Below are 20,566 nucleotides of genomic sequence, written 5' to 3'. Positions count from 1 at the left end.
CCCGCTCCCACCCCTCCCTGCTCACCATGATTAGAGAAGAACCTACCGGGGAGCTGAGGTTAGAATTTGGGGGGCACAGGTTTACACTCTGTGGGGTCTCTGGTGCCATCACACAATCCTTGATTTCAAGGACAGGGCAGATTTTCTGGGGCTGTCCTGAAGAGTAAGGATTACATCACCTTGTTTTGCTTCGCATTCTAGACAATTGGTTTACAAATGTTTTCTCTGAGGACAATGCTCACTGGGGGTGGGGGACCTTCAGTACGGGAGACTCTGGGCGGGGCAGTCAGGTCTCAGGGGAGCGAGGCGGGGAGGGCTGACCGAAGGGCTCTGCGCCTGGGGGCTGGGGGAGACGCGGGCCGGAGCGCAGGGGCGCCGGGGTGGCCTGCCGGCGCCCGCCCAGGGGACACGCCCTGCCACACGCCCTGCCGCCTGCTTTGCACTCTGCGCCGTGTATGTCCTTGAGTCAGGTCACAGGACGCCGCCTTCAGAGACTGACCAGGGCAACGCTGAGAAAAACAACTCTCAGAGCGCGAATCGCCCTTCCTGCTTATCTTTTAGCGATACTGGGGGTGGGAAACTGATCAGAAACCGGATCATAAAATTTCTTCCATAACCCCCCCCACCCCCCCTTCAGTGTATGAAGGTCTGGGCAGAGGGAGATAAAGCTTTCACGGGCCCTCAAAGTTATATAATCGGGGGCGGTGGGGGGCGAGAGGAGGGGGAGGAGCGGCTTTTTTTTTTTTTTTTAATTACGAATACAAAAGTATGAACAGGGCTTTAGAAAGCAAGGCCCTGAAGCTTAAGCTTGGTTAACTTCCTAGGAAATCCACGTCTGATTGTAGAGAAAGAATCCAGAAGATTCCATTCAAGTACAACCTAATGGAGCTTGAAATTACTCTTCCTAAAACAGCCCCACTACTTTACGCCTTAACTGAGTCCTGGATTTTCCCTGATAGTGTCGTTTGATTCAAAACCCTCTGGGGCATACGTCCCCCAGACTCCCGCTCAGGGTCCCCACACTCCACGGTTGTAGCCTGGGCTCCGCCACCTCCTCAGCCAGACCGCCCCCTTCCCGTGTGGCTCGCTGTCCTCCAGCCTGACACGGGGTCCTTCCACTTTTGCAATAAGATGAAGATGCCCCACGACCCGCGCCCCCCTCCACCGCCCCGCGAGCGAGCTGTCCCTCCGTTTCTTTCAGCAATGCGTCAGGCTGGCCGGGAACTTGTCACGTCCCACCCACCGTGTCTTTCTTATCTGGAAACCTGAATGCCTAGATCCCTTCTACGACCCCAACCCCAACCCACGCCCCCGCCCCCGCCGCCCTTCCTCCGAACCTGCTGTTTGGTCTCATCACAACCCCTCTCCCTGGCTGTCTGCTCTGTTTCCAACTTCATTTTCTTCCTGTCCCCTTCCTGGATCCTCCCGAGGCCAGTCATTTCGGCCCACCCGGCCAGCTCCCTCATATCCCACCTTCCCTCTGATGGCTTTGAGAGCGTCAGCAGTCAGGGAGAGATACAGGGAGAAAGGGGGCAGAACTCAACCTCTTGGGATATGTATGTGCTACCATCAGAAAACACCGTCCTATATAGACAGGCTCACCTGACCCCATCCAACAGAGAAACAAGTCTCTTTGCTTTGGTGAGGAGGTGAATTTATTGACAGTGCCTCAACAAGCAACTGGAGGGAAAAATCTTTCCAAAACCAGTTCAAAGTGAGAAGGGTGTTTTGGGCTTTCAGAACCCCAAACAGACAAAGAAATGGCCAGGTTCCAGAAGAAAGGGAAAAAGAAATAGAAGAGGAAAGCTCTTTGGTTAGCATGCCTGTTATCTCGTAGGCCCTTCTAGTTGTTGACTTTTGGGGCTTTTGATCTTGTCCTTCAAAGGGAGGAAGTTGCTGATATGAGTTCATATTATGTTTCATTTCTGCAAGCAGAACAAGGGAGGGTTTATTACTCTAACAGAAAAGGAGCAGAGAGTAAAATTTTGAGATTAAATTAACAGCAAGCTATTTCAACAGCGGCTTTTAGGCTTAAAATAACTCAAGGATGCTTGAGTGAAATGATCATAATAAATATTTTTCTAGCTACTGAAGATTATATTAAGACTTTTTAGCTAAAATATTATGTTGAGTATTTTCTGTCTATCCAGCTATCACATACACTTGTTCTTTCTCTCCCACTGGGTTAGACAGCCTTCTCAGAGCTAGTAAGGTATTAGTAAGGGATCTGATCCCCAACCCCCAGCCAGGTAATAACAACACCTCACATCTGCACGTAGCCCTGTCTTAGAGGTCCTCAAACGTTTACACACGCATCGTCTCACTGGTCCTTCCCCATGACAGTCCAGCCTTGTTTTGTCCCGCTGCAGAGTTTGCCAAAGAACTTCACACACCTGTGCCCATCTACTCCCTTGCAAACTCAGGACTCCTGGGCTCAGCATTTCCCTAGCCCAGCTCCCCAGTGATTTTTTCCTCTCCCCTCCTTGCATTCCCCACATATCTGAGGTCCTCTATGCTCACCTGCTCCACTCCTCTCTGACCCAAGAATTTCTACCGCTTCTCTTCTCTCTGCCTCCAGACTTCTCCATGGCTTCGCTCTCCTCCCCGAGAGCCTCCATTGGGGAGCAGAGAGAATTTGAGAAAAGGAATAGTGAGATCACACAGAACATTCACTGGAGATTCTCTCATCGTGTACAGTAGAGCTGTTAGCATATTTGGATAGCCTCTTAAGGCATGACTCCTCAAAGAGAGAGACTGTGTCTTCATCTCCCAAGACCTGACATGCCATCTAGCATGTAGCAGGTGGCCCAATTGGCTTGTATTATTCGATGACCCTGACACACATAAAGAACTAGAAGTATCCACTGAAAGTTAGGAAAGAGTACAGAGGGGCATGCAGTTGCAGTATTAAAGGAAAGCAGCAAGCACTTGTTTTGATCATCTCTGGAAGCTGGACCACCATCAGCCGGGCCTTTTGTCTAGGAAGATGGTCCAGGAGGCAGGAGGCACAGGGAAGGATGGAGGCAGCAAATGATTGGAGGGACCAGGTGGCCTTTAATGCCTCTTCCGGCCCTGAGTGTCTCTTGCTCCAGCTCTAGCTTGGCACTAAAGTGGCCTGTGAACTTAGACGAGTCCTAGCTTATCCTCATAAGTAAAAATGCAGACAATGATGCCCCCCCCCCCCCGGGGAGCCATTGCAGGTGAAACCACAAAAATCTCAATTTTTATTAATATGCCAGAAGCAAGGGGATCAGAGTTTTTGATAGGCTCTCTCTTCTAGGAGAGAAAAGTGCTTTCTTGAGGACAAAATCTTTGGGACAAGAGCAGGGGAGAAAACACAGGAAATAGCTGACAGGGCCCTGCCCCTACGAACTAGGGGAGATGACTCCGTGAAAAATGTGAAATGGATGTGTATGTAAAACCTTTACAGAGTACACAAAAGCAAATTCAGATGCTCACACGCACATTTGCATTGGAATCCATTTCTACATCTCTTTCTCCATATTGCAAATCACAATTTCATTACTGATACCTCCGGTTCCCACCCAACACCATAGAGTCTAGTCTCGTTTTCTCCCTTTCCCTTCTCTGACGTGGAGACACTTGGCTCCCAAAGGGAGTGTTTTGAGTGTTAAGAATGAAAGGAAGTGATAGCTCACCATCGTCCCAGCTCTCCTGATGCCACTTGGCTGCCTCTCTGAAGCCTGCAAGGGGTGTGGACAGGGTGGGCAGGGATCGCCTAAGGCCAGAGTGACTGGGGCACTGCTAGGTGGAAAGAAATCCCAGAAGTTTCAGTGCTTTGGGACTGATTTTTGACAGGTCTAAATAGAGTCGCCCTGTAAATACACACAGCAGGCCAGGGTGAGTCAGGAGTTACCTGGAACCTCTAGGGTTCACATGGGTTAACTCTGGGGTGGCTTCCAGCTGTTATCTGAACCTAGAGCCGGGAATCCAGGGCATGGGGTGGTTTAGAAAGGGATCTGATTAAGGTATGCCAGTGGACTTGGGGAAAATGAATGAATAGGCAGGAGAAAAAGGGAAGGACAAGAAGAGAAAGCAGTTAACTTATCACTTAAAAGCATTAACAAAGATCGGTAGAACTGATTGGATACAAATTTAAAACTTCCATGTGACAAAAAAAGCAAAGAAAACTCAAAAGATACGTAATAAATGGAAGATATTGCAACATGTATCATGACAAAGAGTTAATTTCCTTCATATGCAAGATACACTTGACGGTTAGTCATAAGATCATCAACCCAACAGAAAATGGGGTAAAGGACTTTGATAGAGGAAAGATGCCTGGCTTCCAAACACAGGGAAAGCTATTCAACCTCAGAATGAAAGAAATGTAAATTCAAACTAAGAAAGATTTCATTTTTTACCTATTAGATGAGAAAAGATTAAAAACTTTGTTAACCCCCTGTGTGAGGGGTGATGTGGGGAAATAGGAACACCTTCTTTGTTAGTGAGAGTAAAAGCTATTTCAGCTGTTTTGGAAGAATCTGTGACAATGAGAGATGCATGACCTTTGCTCCAATGAACTCACTTCTGGGAAATTATCCTACAGATACCCTCACATGTGCGCGTAACGACATACCTGCTAGACATTCCCAGCAGTATTATTTGGGAAGCAAGAGTCTGAAAGAACCTAAATGTCTGTCAATAGAGGGAAGGAGTGTATTAGCCATGGTGGGTTCACATTGTATGGGCATCAAGGAATGAACTAGATCTATAAGTAGCAGAGCTAATAGACCTCAAAACAGAATATTGAGGGGAAAAAGCAGGATGTGAAGTTTGTATGGGTTGGTAGTTATTGTGTAAATTGAGAAATTGCCCCAAATAATAATATCTAGTATGCATGTGAAAGGATAAAATATTACTGAATGACTATGACAGTGCATACTAGCAGTCATTTCTGGGGCGGGGAGAGAGGCTGTGACAGCCATGGAACAAGTCAACTTTTCCTGTAATGCTTTGCTTCTGTTATAAGGAAAAAAGAAGAGAAACAGCAAGACTCAATGTTGTTATCAATTCTGGGTGGTGGAAACTCCATATATCACATTTCTCAGAAAAGCACGATAGTGGTCAGTGGGTATAAGATGATATCTTTTGGGTAAAATAGGCACACACGCACGCTGGTTTATACGTAGACTGCATCTGGAAAGACAGACAGCGTTTCAGGGGCTGCTGCAGGGAAGGGCACAAGGAAGTGGGGATGCGATGGGAGGCAGATTTATTTTTCACCTGCCCATTCTTTTTTTTTTTTTTTTTTACCATTTGTATATTTTACAGTTTGAATGTACTACTTAAAAATAATAATTACAAAGAGCAAACAGAAGGCACATAGTGAGAGTCTCCTGTACTTGGCACCTCGCTATCAGGACCACCCCAAGATTCTGGAGGACGAAGCGTTTTCTTTCTGCCCTGTGAAGCCCTTGCCTGAGGCCACTGAGGGGGTGGGGGCGGGAGGGACCACCGGCAGCCAAAGCTAAGGGGGTGAGCAGACGGCAGTGAATCCCCTGTCCTGGTGGCCCGTACAGGGGAGCAGTGCAGAGATGGGAACTGCTATGACAGGCTCATGATGTGGTGGGCGAGCAGGAGAAACCCTGAGCAGTTTAGGATGGTGGGAAGGAGGCTGTCAGCCAGGCAAACTTTCAGTCTGTGATCCTATTTTCAACATCAGAGTCTTCACCAAGAAAACAAAAACACACAGTCCAAAAAATGAAAAACAAACCACCAGCAACAACTAAACCAGATGTGGTGATTTGGAATGGCATATTCCCTAGAAAATCATGTTTTTAAAGCTAATCCATTCCTGCGGGTGTAAACCTATTTTAAACAGGCTTTCATGAGGTTACTTCAGTTAAGGCATGACCCAGGGTGGGTCTTAATCTCTACAGGAGTTCTGTATAACTGGGATGAATAGAGAGAGAGATTTTAAAAAGCCACAGAAGCAAGGAGCTGAAAAAGCAACGAAATCTGGAAGAGAAGGGAGAGGCCTGCAGATGTGACCATGTGCCTTGCCATGTGACAGAGGAGTCCAGGATGGCTGGTCTTTGGGAAGAAAGCATTGCCTGATGAAGCCTTGATTTGGACGTTTTCAGGGCCTCAAAACTGTAAGCTTGCAAGCTAATAAATTCCTTCATTAAAAGCCAACCAATTTCATGGTATATTGCTTTCAGCAGCCTAGCAAAGTAAAACAACAAACAACTCTTAAGGGATGATAGCAGTAAGTCTCAGATTTCCTTCGTCCAAAGCTGGAAGTGTCCAATAAACCCATTTCTGTGCTGGCCAAGAAAGGAGAAAAGCTGCATCTGTGAGATCCTACATAGGCACACACAAACACACACGTGTAAACACACATGCACACAAACATACATGTACATAAACACACAGACATGCACACAACACACATGCACAAACACACCTGCATGCACACACACTGCCGCCTTTGGACAAACTTAATATTTTATAAGTAACACATACTTGACAAGAACAAAACCTACATAAGCCAACCCAACAACTTGAAAATCACAAAGGAAAATAGCACCCAAATTCTTTCACCCAAAGCTGCCCATGCTAATACTGATGTATTTCTAAAGATATATCAGAGCCTATCGGAGGGTGTATATCTTTTTGCCCAGCACTGGGGCAGAGGCCGCCTGATTTCTTGAAAAATAATGCTATTGCCTTACACCAGCCAAATGCTGGTTTTGTAACTTTGGTTGCCATGACCCAATCTCCGCTCACCTCCGCTTTGATCGGCCACTCTGTTCTACTCTGTTTTAAAATATCAGGTTGGGTGGGAGCCTAGATGGCCTTTGTCCAAGTTACCTTGGGCCACCTCCACCGATGAGAGGTTACCTCTACCTGCCCAGCCGAGGGCTGCCCTCTGACCCTGAGCCTCCCACCCAGCCCGTGGGCTCAGTACCTGGCATGAAATGTAATTGTCCTCAGACTTGGGTGGAAAGAAAAATTGAAACACCCATGTGGATTTGGAAACTATATTTCTAATCTGGCTTGATCCTTTTGAAAAGACCTTTTGTTTACAGTTGTCATTTATTTGGCCGGTGACCAGGAATTCTGGCTTAGGGAGGAGAATTGGGGAGAGGTGGACTATTATAATAATTGGGTATAAGTTGAACCCTTTATGCTTTATTTTTTCTATATCACCCTCAAATAAACTCTAATAAATATGCAGAAATGTCATAAGCGGCTGCTGGGATGTTGCTGTTTCACAGACCAAAGAACCCTTAGATGCAGCCTGCTTTCTCGGGTGTTAACAGGGCTCATTCCAGGGTTTTCTGTGTCACCAAAAGCTCAGGCAGGAAAAGGGCATTTGGCTTCTTTCCACACAAACCTGACCCTCCTGGAGGGCTCAAGGATGTCAATACTGATATCACATCCCCTCCTGCGGGCAGATCTTGAGGGTAGAGGTAGCAGGCCCCTGAGGCAGAGAGAATAAACCAGACAGAGGACAGGTGGACCTGCTCAGGCCCTTGCTGGTGCACTTGGAGCCCTGGCTTGGAGGCCAAGGGTTCTTCATCTTGGACGAATAGTTTTACCGCCGCCTCTTCATTGGGCCCCCGGCTCTCACTCTAGTGAGAGCGCCTTTCTGTCTTCCTGGCATGCCAGTCTCCCTCTCAGGCTGGCCCCTGCCCCCACCCCTCCCTTATTCTCCTCTTCTCTATTTCTGTGCTCTCCTCTTCCACAGCAGTGGCCCAGGTCTTCCACACAGCTGGTCCGTGGAGGAAATCCCAGCCACCTTTTCATTCCTTCAGATACCACATATTTACTGAGCACATAATTTAAAATCACTAGAGGCTTAGACTTCATTCCATTACTTTGAGAGGGTATATCATTTGCATCTCACTTGTAAAGACTTGACTTGTCAAGTTTAAGCCCCCCACATCATCTGACGTTTAATTTTTTTTTTCACTATAAAGTTGTTGATGGGCTGTTGGAGGATGTGTATGTGTTGAGTCATGAGTCCACTAGGGCCACCTGTACCCTGATGGCTGGTACAGGTGACAGGTGCTGGCGTCATCGCCAACCTTTGTCATTACTCATTTGCAAGTGTAGCTCTCTGTTTACCCTGTGGTTTCTAACTAGCCATGATGGCTAAGTCTTGAGGTTGGAGCAGTATAGCTTTTCCTTGAAATTCAAATGCATTTTTTCTTTTTTTAAAAACTTCAGCTTTTATCAACACAGCTAAACAGACATTGTCTCTGGCCCCTTGCTTTTTCTTGCTCCTAAAGTTGATTATTCATAAAGCTCTACAGCTCCACCAGACCTACCTCACATCCACGCAGGTATTAAAAAGTACATCAAAAGCTTCAGCTCAAATCCCATTCCTGTAACACCCCTGGCTTTCCCTTCCTCCTTCTCTGTTGTTGGCTCCCACACCAGAACAATCAGGGCCTTCTTGGCTTTTTATTTTTAAAAACATAAAGTTATCCAGAAAGGTGGTCTCCGTCCGTTAGGGCTGCTAAGCTTGGAGAAAGTGAGACAAGGACAGCTAATATCCATTTTGCCTTTAGCAACAGAGGCTGTACTCAGGGGGAAGCAACAGAAACAAGCAAAGTTCAAAGACAGAATGGTAGATTGGATTATTTTCCCAGCACGTCACACCTTCGCCCTGAAATACATGTATCTGCCACACCTTTTGCACTTTACACTGCTTCCCACATGAGTAAATGGAATTGACATCCCTGCCCCTTGGCTTTGGCCTTGGTTACAAGACTTGCTTTGACCAATATATAGTAGCTCAAAGTGACCAGTGTGCCGGTTCCAAGCTGAGACCTTAAAAATTTTCATTAACCATTTTGGACTTTCTGTCTCTGCCATGAGAAGACCATGCACCAGGGAGCTGTTGGGCCTTTTACCTTGGCCCCAGGATGAAGACAGGGAGCAGAACTGTACCCAGTCTGAAGCCTGGAGTCCAGCTGAACCCAGCCAAGCCCCTGCCAGTACTAATGTAATCACAACCAATCTGTGGACCTGTGAACACGAATTAAATGTTTGTTGTTGTAGCTATTAAGATTGTGAGATTACCTGTTACACAACATTGAAGCTTGAGGTTTGATTGTTACACAACATTGTTATAACAAACTTGACTGGCATACATGGCAAGTGAAGCTTTCTGATTATATCGTTTGAACCCCAGGATTCCACTGCATCTGAGTTAATACCACCCAATTATGTAAGGTGAGTTTCTATTAGGAACCAAACAAGTCCGAGCTAACGAATAAACCATGATTAAGTACGTAGGATGTTGTCATAATACATTTACTAACTGTTGCCAGCTCTGACCCCCAGAACTTGACTCTATGTATCTGCTAGGGTCCTGCTGTAAAAGGTTGGATTTTCAGGAATTATGCTGTCCTGTCCGCTTGACTGGGGGCCACAGTGTTACTTATTGCAAGTCACTTCTCTCTACTGGGCCTCAATTTGTTTCTATCTAAAATGATCAGTTGAACTAGACTCTATCTAAGATCACTTCCTGCTTTGACACAGTAACAGATATTATACATCATTTTTGTTGCTGCTGTTAGTTTTGTTTTTTATTGATATAATTCACATAACACAAAATTCACCATTTAAAAGTATAAAATTCATTGGTTTTTAGTAAATTCAAAAATTTGTGCAAATACCACCACCATGTAATTCTAGAACGTTTTAATCTCCCCCGAAAGAAACCCATTACCCATTAGCAGTCATCCCATCCCCTCCTTATCCCAGCCCCTAGTAACCAGTCACTAATCTATTTTCTGTTTCTATGGTTTTACCTATTCTGGACATTTCATATCAATGGAATGATGCAATATGTTGTCTTTAATGTTTCGCTTTTTCATTTAGCATGATGTTTTCAAGGTTCATCCATTTTGTGGCATAAATCAGTACTTCATTTCTTTTTATAGCTGAATAATATTTCATTGAATAAATATCTTACATTTTGTTTGTTCATTCATCAGTTGGTGGACATTTGGGTTGTTTTCCAATTTTGGCTATGAAGAATAATGCTACTATGAACATTCATGTGCATGCTTTTACATGAACATTTATTTTTAATTCTTTTGGGTATATACCTAGTGGTAAAATTGCTGGGTTATATGGTAACTCTATGTTTACTTTTTTTGAGGAACTGCCAGACTGTTTTCCACAGTGGCTGTACTGTGTGAGGGTCTGATTTTTCCACATCTTTGCTAACACTTGTTATTTTCCAATTTTGGTTTTAGCTGTCAAAGAGGATGTGAAGTGATAACTCATTGTGGTTTTGATTTGTGTTTCCCTAATGACAAATGATGTTGAGCATCTTTTCATGTGTTTATTGGCCATTTGTAATCTTCTTTAAGAAATGTCAATTTAGATTCTTTGCCTATGTTTCAATTGTGATATCTCTTTTTTTGTTGAATTGTAAGACGTCTTTATATTTTCAGAAAATGAGTCCCTTATTGGATATATTATTTGCAAATATTTTCTCTCATTCTGTGATTGTCTTTTCACTTTCTTAACAGTGTCCTTTGGCAACCCAAAATTTTTAATTTTAAGTCTAATTTATCTATATTTTCTTTGATCCCTTGTACTGTAGGTGTCATTTCTTTACTTTTTCTATTGTGAAGAACAGCATATATATAGAAAAGCAATAAGTTTCAAAGCACATCACAACAATTAGTTACAGAACAGATTTCAGAGTTTGGTATGGGTTACAGTTTCACAATTTTAAGTTTTTCCTTCTGGCTGCTTCAAGACCCTGGAGACTAAAAATATATCAGTATAATGATACAGGAGTCATACTCATTTGTTAAATCCTATCTTCTCTTTTATAATTCTGCCTTCTCCTTTGATCTTTTTAAAATTTATTTATTTTTTAATTGATATATATTATATATTCAGTACCATGTAATCATCCAAAATGTACAATCAATGGTTCACAATAGCATCATTGTACACTTATCATCATAATCTACTTTTTTCTCTTTTTTGTGAAAAATTGCGTATATATACAAAAAAGCAATCAATTTAACCCCTACCTTCTCTGTATAACTCCACCATCGCCTTTGATCTTTCTCCCACTCTTTAGGGGTATTTGGTATGCTCATTCAACTTTTTCACATTAGAAGGGGCTTTCAATAATATGGGATGGGGGATGGAAATAATTGATGTTCTGGAGAGTCTGGCCCCTCTTCATTTCAGGACTTATCTGGTCCAGGGAACTGTCTGGAAGTTGTAGGTTTCTGGAAAGTTACCCTAGTGCATGGAACCTTCAAAGAATCTTATACAATGCCCTAGGTATTCTTTAGGATTGGCAGGACTGGTTTTGGTTGGGTTACGAAAGGTAGCAATGTCTAGCTGAAGCTTGTGTACGAGTGACCTCCAGAGTAGCCTCTCCACTCTATTTGAACTCTCTCAGCTACTGGTACCTTGTTACATGTAGGTATCTGTTTCTAAGAAACTGTCACTTAATCAAAGTTTAAGAAGATTTATGGCTATGTATTCTTCTAAGGATTTTATAGTTTTAACTCTTACTATTAAGGTTTTGGTCTAACTGAATTAATTTTTGTAAATGGTATGAGGTAGGGACTCATTCTTTTGCATTTGTTGAAAAACATTTGTTGAAAAAAACTATCCGTTCCCCCACTTAATGACACTTCTGTGACAAATTATTTGACCACAGACACGAGGTTTTATTTCTGGACTTTCCTTTCTATTCTGTTGATCTATGTGTTCTTATGCCAGCATCACATTGTCTCAATCACTATGGTTTTCTGATAAGTTTCTTTTTTCTAGTAAATTTTGAAATCAGGAAGAATGAGCCCTCCAACTCTGTTCTTGTTTTTCAAGATTGTTTTTTTTTATTCTGGGTCCCTGGCAGTTCTGAGCTTTAGGGTCAGTGTGTCCATTTCTATAAAAAAAAGGGCAGTTGCAATTCATAAATCTTTAATCTACCCCAAACTCCAGGAGGACTGGCACTTTGTCTAACTTGGTTGCTGTTCTATCTCCAGACCCAGCTACGAGGATCTAAATATTTAGTGAGTGAATAAAAAAGAAAAAGTGCATTTTAAATTACAGCAATAAAATGTATTCACTTCAAAAAAGAGAATAGTGTCATAGCTCAAAAGCCACCTATGTGCCACTCCCTGACCAAACTCTATCATTCCCTGGTTTTTTTTTTTAAACCATCTATGTATATATCCTCCAACAACACATTGTCTAGATTATCTAGGTTTCCTGCTTTTTCATTTGGTATAAATGAAATTATATTGTTTGTATTCTTCTATGACATTGCAAAAATCATGAAATTCTGGAATTCATCCATGCTGATGCATGTAGCTGTTGTTTATGGTTCATTCATTTTCACTGTCTCTCTTTCTATTAATTACATACATATTTTACATCTTATTTATCCATATGGGTTTGTCCCAGTTTTTTGTTATACTGAACCACGATGATATTAGATGTTTCCGCATATGTCACCTAATATACATGCAAGAGTTTCTATATCTAGCAGTGGAATGTCTGGGTGATAGGGTATGTGCATATTCAACTGTACTCTAATCCAAACTGTTTTCCCAAAGCACTTGTACAAATTTACATTCCCGCTTACAGTAGGTAAGAATTCTTGGCGTTGTTTCTTGTATTTTACCCCTACTTCTGAGTTCAATTTTCTTCTTTCTGAAGTATATACTTTAGTTATTTTTTCAGAAGATATGTGTGTTAAAATCTCATGGTCTTTGTTTTATTAGAAATGTTTTTATTTTGTCAGCACTCTTGAAAGATAATTTATCTGGATACAGAACTCTAGGTTGACAATGATTATTTTTCCTCTCAGTGCCTTGAAAATATCCCATTGTCTTTGGGCATTTATTACTGCATCTAATTATAATTGCTTTGTTTTCTTGTTTCTGGGAGACTTTAAGATCTTTTGTCTGTGGTCCCTGTAAATTTTACTACAATGTGTCTGTTACCGGACAAAGGTAGTAGATTCTTGCCTGTGTGCTTAAATGACCAATTATTGAGACACCTGTGTTTCAAAGCGAGAGAAAGTTTATTACTAGGTGCGTAGCAGGAGATCAGATGACCTATCAGCCCCAAAATCTGTCTCCCCAAACTGTAGTAATTCTGATAATTTTATAGCATTAAAAGATGGGCAGGTTTTAGGATAATGAGCACAATGGCCTCAGATGATGTAATTAGAGGTGATTTAATAATTGAGCATGTGCAGATTAATTATATATTTAGTCACAGAATGTATGTAAGAAAGGCGGCCTTAATATGATATGGGCATGATTTTTAGTTTTCCAATGAGGTGTAGGTCACTTATAGGTTAAAGTCTAAGCTTGTGTGCATGTTAGGTGGGCCCGTTGTGGGTAGGTCCAGGTTGGGTTATCACGATAACTTTGGACTTGGGGTGGGTTAGTTCTGGGTTGACCCAAGACCCTTCATTAAATAAACGTTGGGACTGTCTTTAGTAATCAAAACTCTGAAGTTGAAAAACTGGATGAACGGGTAAAAGTGAAGGTTAGTCGCAAGGTTTTTACAATCACAAGGACACAACATAGAGGGGCTATACAATCATTATCAGAGATCAAGGCAGCTGGATTAAAGTGCAAAGATTTCAGATATTTCCTTCTGTCTACTTTAATATACCAGAAAGTGAAAAGGAACATAACACAATAATTTAGTAATCAAAAATCCCTTAAATCCCAATTTCTCTGTTATGTAAGTGTGAATTTCTTTGTGTTTATTGTGCTTCCTGAATCTGAGGATTCATATCTTTCATCAATTGTAGAAAATTATCAGCAATTATCTCTTTGACAATAGACGCTCCTCCATCCTCTTCCTTTGTTCCATTTGGATTGCCTTTTAGACATTGTTCTAGTTTGCTAGCTACCGGAATGCAGTATACCAGAAATAGAATGGCTTTTAAAAGGGGAATTTAATAAGTTGCCCAATTACAACAAGTCTATAGAAATGTCCAATCTAAGGCATCCAGAAAAAGATACCTTGGTTCAAGAAGGCCAATGAAGTTCAGGGTTTCTCCCTCAAGTGAGAAGGCACATGGTGAACACAGGGCTTCTCTCTCGGCTAGAAGGGCACATGGCGAGCAGGGCGTCATCTTTTAGCTTTCTCTCCTGGCTTCCTGTTTCATGAAGCTCCCTGGGCGGTGTTTTCCTTCTTCATCTCCAAAGGGTGTTGGCTTGTGGGCTCTCTGCTGCTTGTGGCTATGTCATTCTTCTCTGAATCTCCTTCATTCTCCAAAATGTTTCCTCTTTTATAGGACTTCAGAAACTAATCAATACCCACCCAAATGGGTGGAGACATGTCGTCACCTAATCCAGTTTAACAACCACTCTTGTTTGGGAGACATCTCCAAGGCGATGATCTAATTACAGATTCAAACATACAGTATTGAATAGGGATTATTCTGCCATTTTACGAAATGGGATTTTTATTAAAACATGGTTTTTCTAGGGTCCATACATCCTTTCAAACCAGCACAGACGTACATCAGACAAATTATCCTCCTTGTTTCTAAGTCTCTATTTTCTCTCTCTCATTCTGTGCTGCTTCTGGATATATTCATCCAGTCCAGTAATTTTCTCTTCACTTATATGTAATATGTTGTTTAACTTACCCAGTAAGTTTTTATTTATAATTGTTAGAAGTTCAATTTATTTTGCAGTTCTTTTCTTGTTCCATGGACTCTTCTTTTCTTACATTTCTTCTTTTAGATATTTTATAATTATACTTATTAATTTTTTATGTATTTTTTCAAACTTTCTATAATCTTTTATTAATTTATGCTGAAGGCATATATATAGCACCTTTCATCCAAAGAACTGAAGGTGCTTTACAAACATTAACATTTAAAAACAATCACGTTAGGGGGTGCAAGGGTAGTTCAGTGGTAGAATTCTCCTGCCATGTGGGAGACCCAGGTTCAATTCCTGACCCATGCAATTCCCAAAAAACAAACAAACAAAAATTCAGCAAATGGTGCTACAGTAACGGGATACTCACATGGAAAAATAGTGAAATGTGACCCCGCCAGAAAGTATACCAAAAAATCCCCAAAACCAACCAATCACATTTAGGGCAGTGCAACAGTGGCTCAGTGGCAGAATTTTTTGCCTGCTATGCCGGAGACCTGGGTTCAATTCCCGGAGCCTGCCTATGACACACACACACACACACACACACACACACACACACACACACACACACAAAACAATCACATTTAAAGATCTGGATTCCTAAATCCCTTCTACTCCAGATGCAGTTTCTCGGAAGCTGATGGAATTTGATTTTATTCCTAAAAATGAAGAAGCTCAGAAAGGAACCCGATTTTCTTTCACAATACAGATATTTTCTAAAACCTGACCCTTTCAAATGTATTTCACCTTCTGGTTAAGTTAGAAAATGCATAGCCCTTATGTATTAGAGGGGTCAAATATTCCTTCTAAGCTACAATAAATACCTATATTATAACTTCAGATTTTCAAATTTAAACCCTAAGCTCACCTGGGGCACAGGCCCATGGTGGTCAATTTCTTTTCTTCTTTCCCCTGTCCCCTGCCTCCAAGGGCAAAAGTGGCTTTAGCTCATACATTTACTAAAACATGATGTTAGCTCCCTTAGTGTTCCTGGCATCTGGAGATTTAACATTCTTTCTTGAGTATTCAGCTTTGCATCTAAAAGAAAGTTCACTGAGTTTATTTAGCAGTTTTAGGCGTCTGTAGCAGGAGAATATTCCGTTCATCTGTTCTACCAATTTGCCAAACTTGAAGTATATTCATTGGTTTTTAATAGGATAAGAAAGCTGCAAAAAAGATAGTCTGATTTTCATTGCATTATTAGGAAGGACTTTTTTGAATTTCTAAGGGGATGGAAGACAGAGAGGCAGTAAGTGAAGGACAGATTCTGGGACTGGTGAATAGCTGGTTTGGCTGTATCATAGTACTTGGCACATGGAATAATATGAGCCAAGTTCTGTAATGGCAAATTAGACTGTTACACAGAATGTGAAGGGCCTTGGGATGTCAACTGGAGGGAATTGGACTTTGAGAGCCTTTGAAGGTTTTGGACTGAATTCATTTTGAAGGTAATTCTTGGCAGCAGTACAGTACATAGAATGGATTGGAAAGTGGTGAAATTGAAGTCAGGGAGACCAATTAGAAACTTACTGTGGTAGTCTGAGAAGAAGGGATGGAGGCATGTTAAGGTCTGAGAAAAGCACAGAGCTGTTGAAATGACCAAATCATGATTGTAATTATTGACCAAACTGGGGCTGAGAGGAGACGCCAATACAGACATCTGACAGTACTCTCTAGAGCTAATTTGCTTCCCAGTGGAGTAGCATTATGAACTCTCAGAGACTTGCTGGTATCCCCAGTGAAGACACATGCCATTTATAAAAGGTTTGCTAATTAGCCCATTGAGCCAGAGCTTTACTTTGATCTAAACCCAGGCTTGAAAAGCATGTATCAGTGTGGTTTGAAAAATGGCTTTAAAATAGGAAAAGAAGAATGAAACAGAGCCATAGCTCTACAGAGTTTGGACAAATGCTCTTAGCATCAGCAGAAAGAGTTTTAAAATCTCTCCTGTTATTTGCTTTTACTATTAACAAGACCTTCTAAAACCATTCCTCACAATTTTTAATCTCCAAATTTCTTGGCAGGCCAATTCAATCACCCATTCCCACTGGGTCATCTATGCAATTAGCACGGGAGCCACCCAGATTATCTTGGTTTGCACTTGTCTTCACATTGCTCTGGTGTGTGCTAAAGTTATTGTCCATCTGGAAATCTGAGCCCCGATTTCCCGAACTGTTGTGCATTGTCTCACAGTTTGTTTCTCATTGGCTAAGATTCAATGAACATCAGCTCTTTAGAAATGCCACAATTAATATTTCACTGAAGAATGGACTGATGAAAGCAATAGTACTATGAAGCTAAGAAGAACTCAGGTTGATTCTGGAAATGTATGATCAGGCTGTGGATCCTGAGAGAGGGACTTGGAGAAAATAGAATATAGACAGTAAAAGCAAATACTTAGCTTTTCTCACCTGATTTCAACATTTATACAGATTTTGCTTACATCTGTTCTTTCTCCGAATGTGTATATATATACATACACACATATATATAGAGAGCCTATTCTTATATATATTCTATATGTGTGTGTATTTATTTGTGCATTTCTCTAGTTGTTTATTTTGTTCATTGTGTGACAACTGGCATTTCACATATTTCACATTTTTGCTGTGTTTGTTCCACACTAATTTTTTTAAAGAGGATTGTAGGTTTACAGAAAAATCATGCAGAGAGAGTAGAGAGTTCCCATGAATCCCTTTCACATACACTTTTCCCTATCATTAACACTTTGCATTAGTGTGTCACCTTTGTCATAATTGATGAACCAATGTTATTATAATTATATAATTAACTGTTGTTCATAGTTTATATTAGAGTTCCCTGTTTGCACTGAAAAGTTCCATGTTTTAAAAAAATTTTTATTCTGTTAATATGCATGCAACCTAACATTTCCCATTTTAACCACTTTCAAATACAGAACTCAGTGGTATTGATTACAGTCACAATGTTGTGTTACCATCACCACCATCCGTTACCAAAACTCTTCTATCCCACCCCAAACAGAATCTCTGTACCCACTAAGCGCTACCTCCCCATTTCCTGCCCTCCTTAGCCCCTGGTCACTTGTATTCTAGTTTCTGACTCCATGAATTTACATATTCTAATTATTTCATATCAGTGAGATCATACAATATGTTTCCTTTTGTGTCTAGCTTATTTCACTCAACATATCGTCAAGGTTCACTCAGGCTGGCCCATGCATCGGAACTTTATTCCTTTTTATGACTGAATAATATTCCATTGTGTGTGGACCACATTTTGTTTATCCATTCATCAGTTGATGGACATGTGGGTGGCTTCTATCTTTTGGCAGTTGTGAATAATGCTGCTAGGAACATTGGGGTGAAAATATCTTTTCAAGTCCCTGCTTTCATTTCTTTTGGGTATATACCTAGAATTGGGATTGTCAGATCACTTGGTAATTCTATACTAAACTTTCTGTGGAACTGCCAAACTGCTTTCTCCAGTGGCTGCACCATTTTACATTCTCACCAACAATGTATCAGTGTTATTTTTCCACATCTTTTTCAGTACTTGTTATTTTCCTTTTTTTAAAAATAGTATCTATTCTATTTGGGTGTGAACTGTGGTTTTTAGTTGCATTTCCCTAAAGGCTAATAATATCCAACATCTATTCATATGCTTTTTGGCCATTTGTGTATCTTCTTTGGAGAAAAGTATTTTCAAGTCTTTTGCCTATTTTTAAATTGGGTTGTTTGTCTTTTTGTGGTTGAGTTGAAGGATTTCTTTATATATTCTGGATATGTGGTTTCCATATATATTCTCCCATTCTGTGGGCTTTCTTTTTACTTTCATGATAAAGTCCTTCAATGCACAAAAGTTTTTAATTTTGATGAGGTCACATTTTGTCTATATTTTCTTTGATGCTCATGTTTTTGGTGCAAAGTCTGAGAAACCATTGCCTAATACATGGTCCCAAAGATGTTTACCTATGTTTTCTTCTAGGATTTTTATAGTTTTGGTTCCTATATTTAGGTCTTTGATCCATTTTGAGTAAACTTTTGTACATGGTGTGAGGTAGAAGTCCACCTTCATTCTTTTTTTTTTCAGTGCAATTTTCTTGAGATATATTCACATGCCATAAATCCATCCAAAGTATACAACCAATGGCTTATTATCAATTTTTAAAAATATTTTCATTACTTAAGAAAAATAAATAAAGTAAAAAAGAAAGCCCAAAATATCCATTCCCCTTCACCCCTCTATAATTGACCCCTAGTATTGGTGTGGTACATTTGTTACTATTGACGAAAGAATACTAAGATATTACTGTTAACTATAGGCCACAGATCGTAATAGGTGCATTCTCCCCATATACCTTCATTCTGTTGCAAATAGATTTTCAGTTTTTACAGCACCATTTGTTGAAGAAACTATTCTTTCCCAACTGAGTAGACTTGGCATCCTTGTCAAAAATCAATTGACCATAGATGTGGGGGTTATTTCTTAACTCTCAATTCAATTTCATTGGTCTATATGTCTGTCCCCGGGCCATGTTGTTTTTGTTTTGGATGCATGGTCTGTGAATTGAACCTGGGTCTCCTGCATGGAAGGTGAGCATTCTGCCACTCAACCTGTGCACCCAGTACCATGTTGTTTGATTATTGCAGCTTTGCAGTAAGTTTTAAAATTGGAAAATGTGAGTCTTTCACATTTTGACACCTCTCAAATGCCTGAAATGTGAGTCTTGTTTTTTTTTCAAGATGGCTATGGCTATTCAAGGCCCCTTCACATTAACTTTTTTTTTTATATGCATGGTTCAGAAATCGAACACATTAACTTTTAAATTTGTATCCCTGATGTCTTGCATAGTTCTTATTACATACAAAATATTCAACAAGCTTCTTAAGTAAATGAATGAGCAAATGCTATTAAAAAGGAATTAAATGATATTTTGAAATCACATTTAGTAAACTACTAAAAGATATTAAGATGTCCTTGTTCTCATTTTTCCTCTTTCTTCCCTCCATAAATATTTACTAAGAACTCAATATAGACCAGGCTTTATGCTACATGCTAGAAGTTTCAGTGGATTACACTGCCATCTTTAAGTAATTTTCCAGTTGGCAAAAAGCTTTAAAGTTTGTTATTTGAAAATGGCAAGTTCTTGGATTTTGATGACATGGTGCATGTGTAAAACTTACAGTTTTATTATTGCTCTGAGTTCACACTTCATAGGGCAATTAGTTTTTTTAATATTTTTTTACTTAATACAATTATATTGAGATATATTTACACACCATTTAATTTATCCAAAGTATACAATCAGTGGCTCACTGTATATTATATAGTTGTGCATTCATTACTACCATCAATTTTAGAACATTTTCATTACTTCAAGAAAAAAAAATATATAGAAAACCCAAAACATCCTATACCCCTTTCCACCCCCTCCTGTTAATGACCTCTAGTATTGATGTTGTACATTTGTTACTGTTGATGAAAGAATATTAAGAAATTACTGTTGACTACAGTCCATAGTTTGCAATAGGTGCATTTTTTTCTCCAAATACCACTGTATTATTAACTCCTTGTACTAGTTTCATACCTTTGTTCTAGTTTATGGAAGAAATTTTTTATATCTGTACTGGTAATCCCAGTCATCACCCACCCATTGCAAGATTTACTGAGTTATGCAGTCCCCGTTTTAACCTCTGACTTTCCTACTGGTGAAATCTATGACTCTAACTTCCTCTATCAACCACGTTCACCCACAATTCAGCACTGTTAATTATACTCACAATAATGTGCTACCATCAGTTTTATCCATTTTCACTCATTTACATTTGATCTAATTAAAAATTCTGCACATTCTCAGCAACTGCTCCCCATTCTCTAGCCTCATCTTAACTCCAAGTAACCTATTGTCACGGTCAGGTTCATGT

General features: G+C 40.5%; 1 long non-coding RNA gene across 1 annotated transcript in view; it reads right to left on the bottom strand.

Moving 5' to 3' along the window:
* Window positions 1-1,648: 1,648 nt before the first annotated feature.
* LOC143691319 (uncharacterized) overlaps window positions 1,649-20,566 on the bottom strand; it is a 29,245-nt gene continuing 10,327 nt past the window's right edge. The window contains exons 2-3 of the long non-coding RNA XR_013179464.1: window positions 2,521-2,612; window positions 1,649-1,925 (exon numbers count right to left, since the gene is read on the bottom strand). This is a non-coding gene — a long non-coding RNA (uncharacterized LOC143691319). The remainder of the gene's footprint in view (window positions 1,926-2,520; window positions 2,613-20,566) is intronic.

Source organism: Tamandua tetradactyla, chromosome 7 (genome assembly GCF_023851605.1).
Source record: "Tamandua tetradactyla isolate mTamTet1 chromosome 7, mTamTet1.pri, whole genome shotgun sequence".
In the NCBI taxonomy this organism is placed as follows: Eukaryota; Metazoa; Chordata; class Mammalia; order Pilosa; family Myrmecophagidae; genus Tamandua; species Tamandua tetradactyla.
The sequence above is the reverse complement of the archived record's forward strand: the minus strand, read 5'-3'. Positions and strand labels throughout refer to the sequence as shown.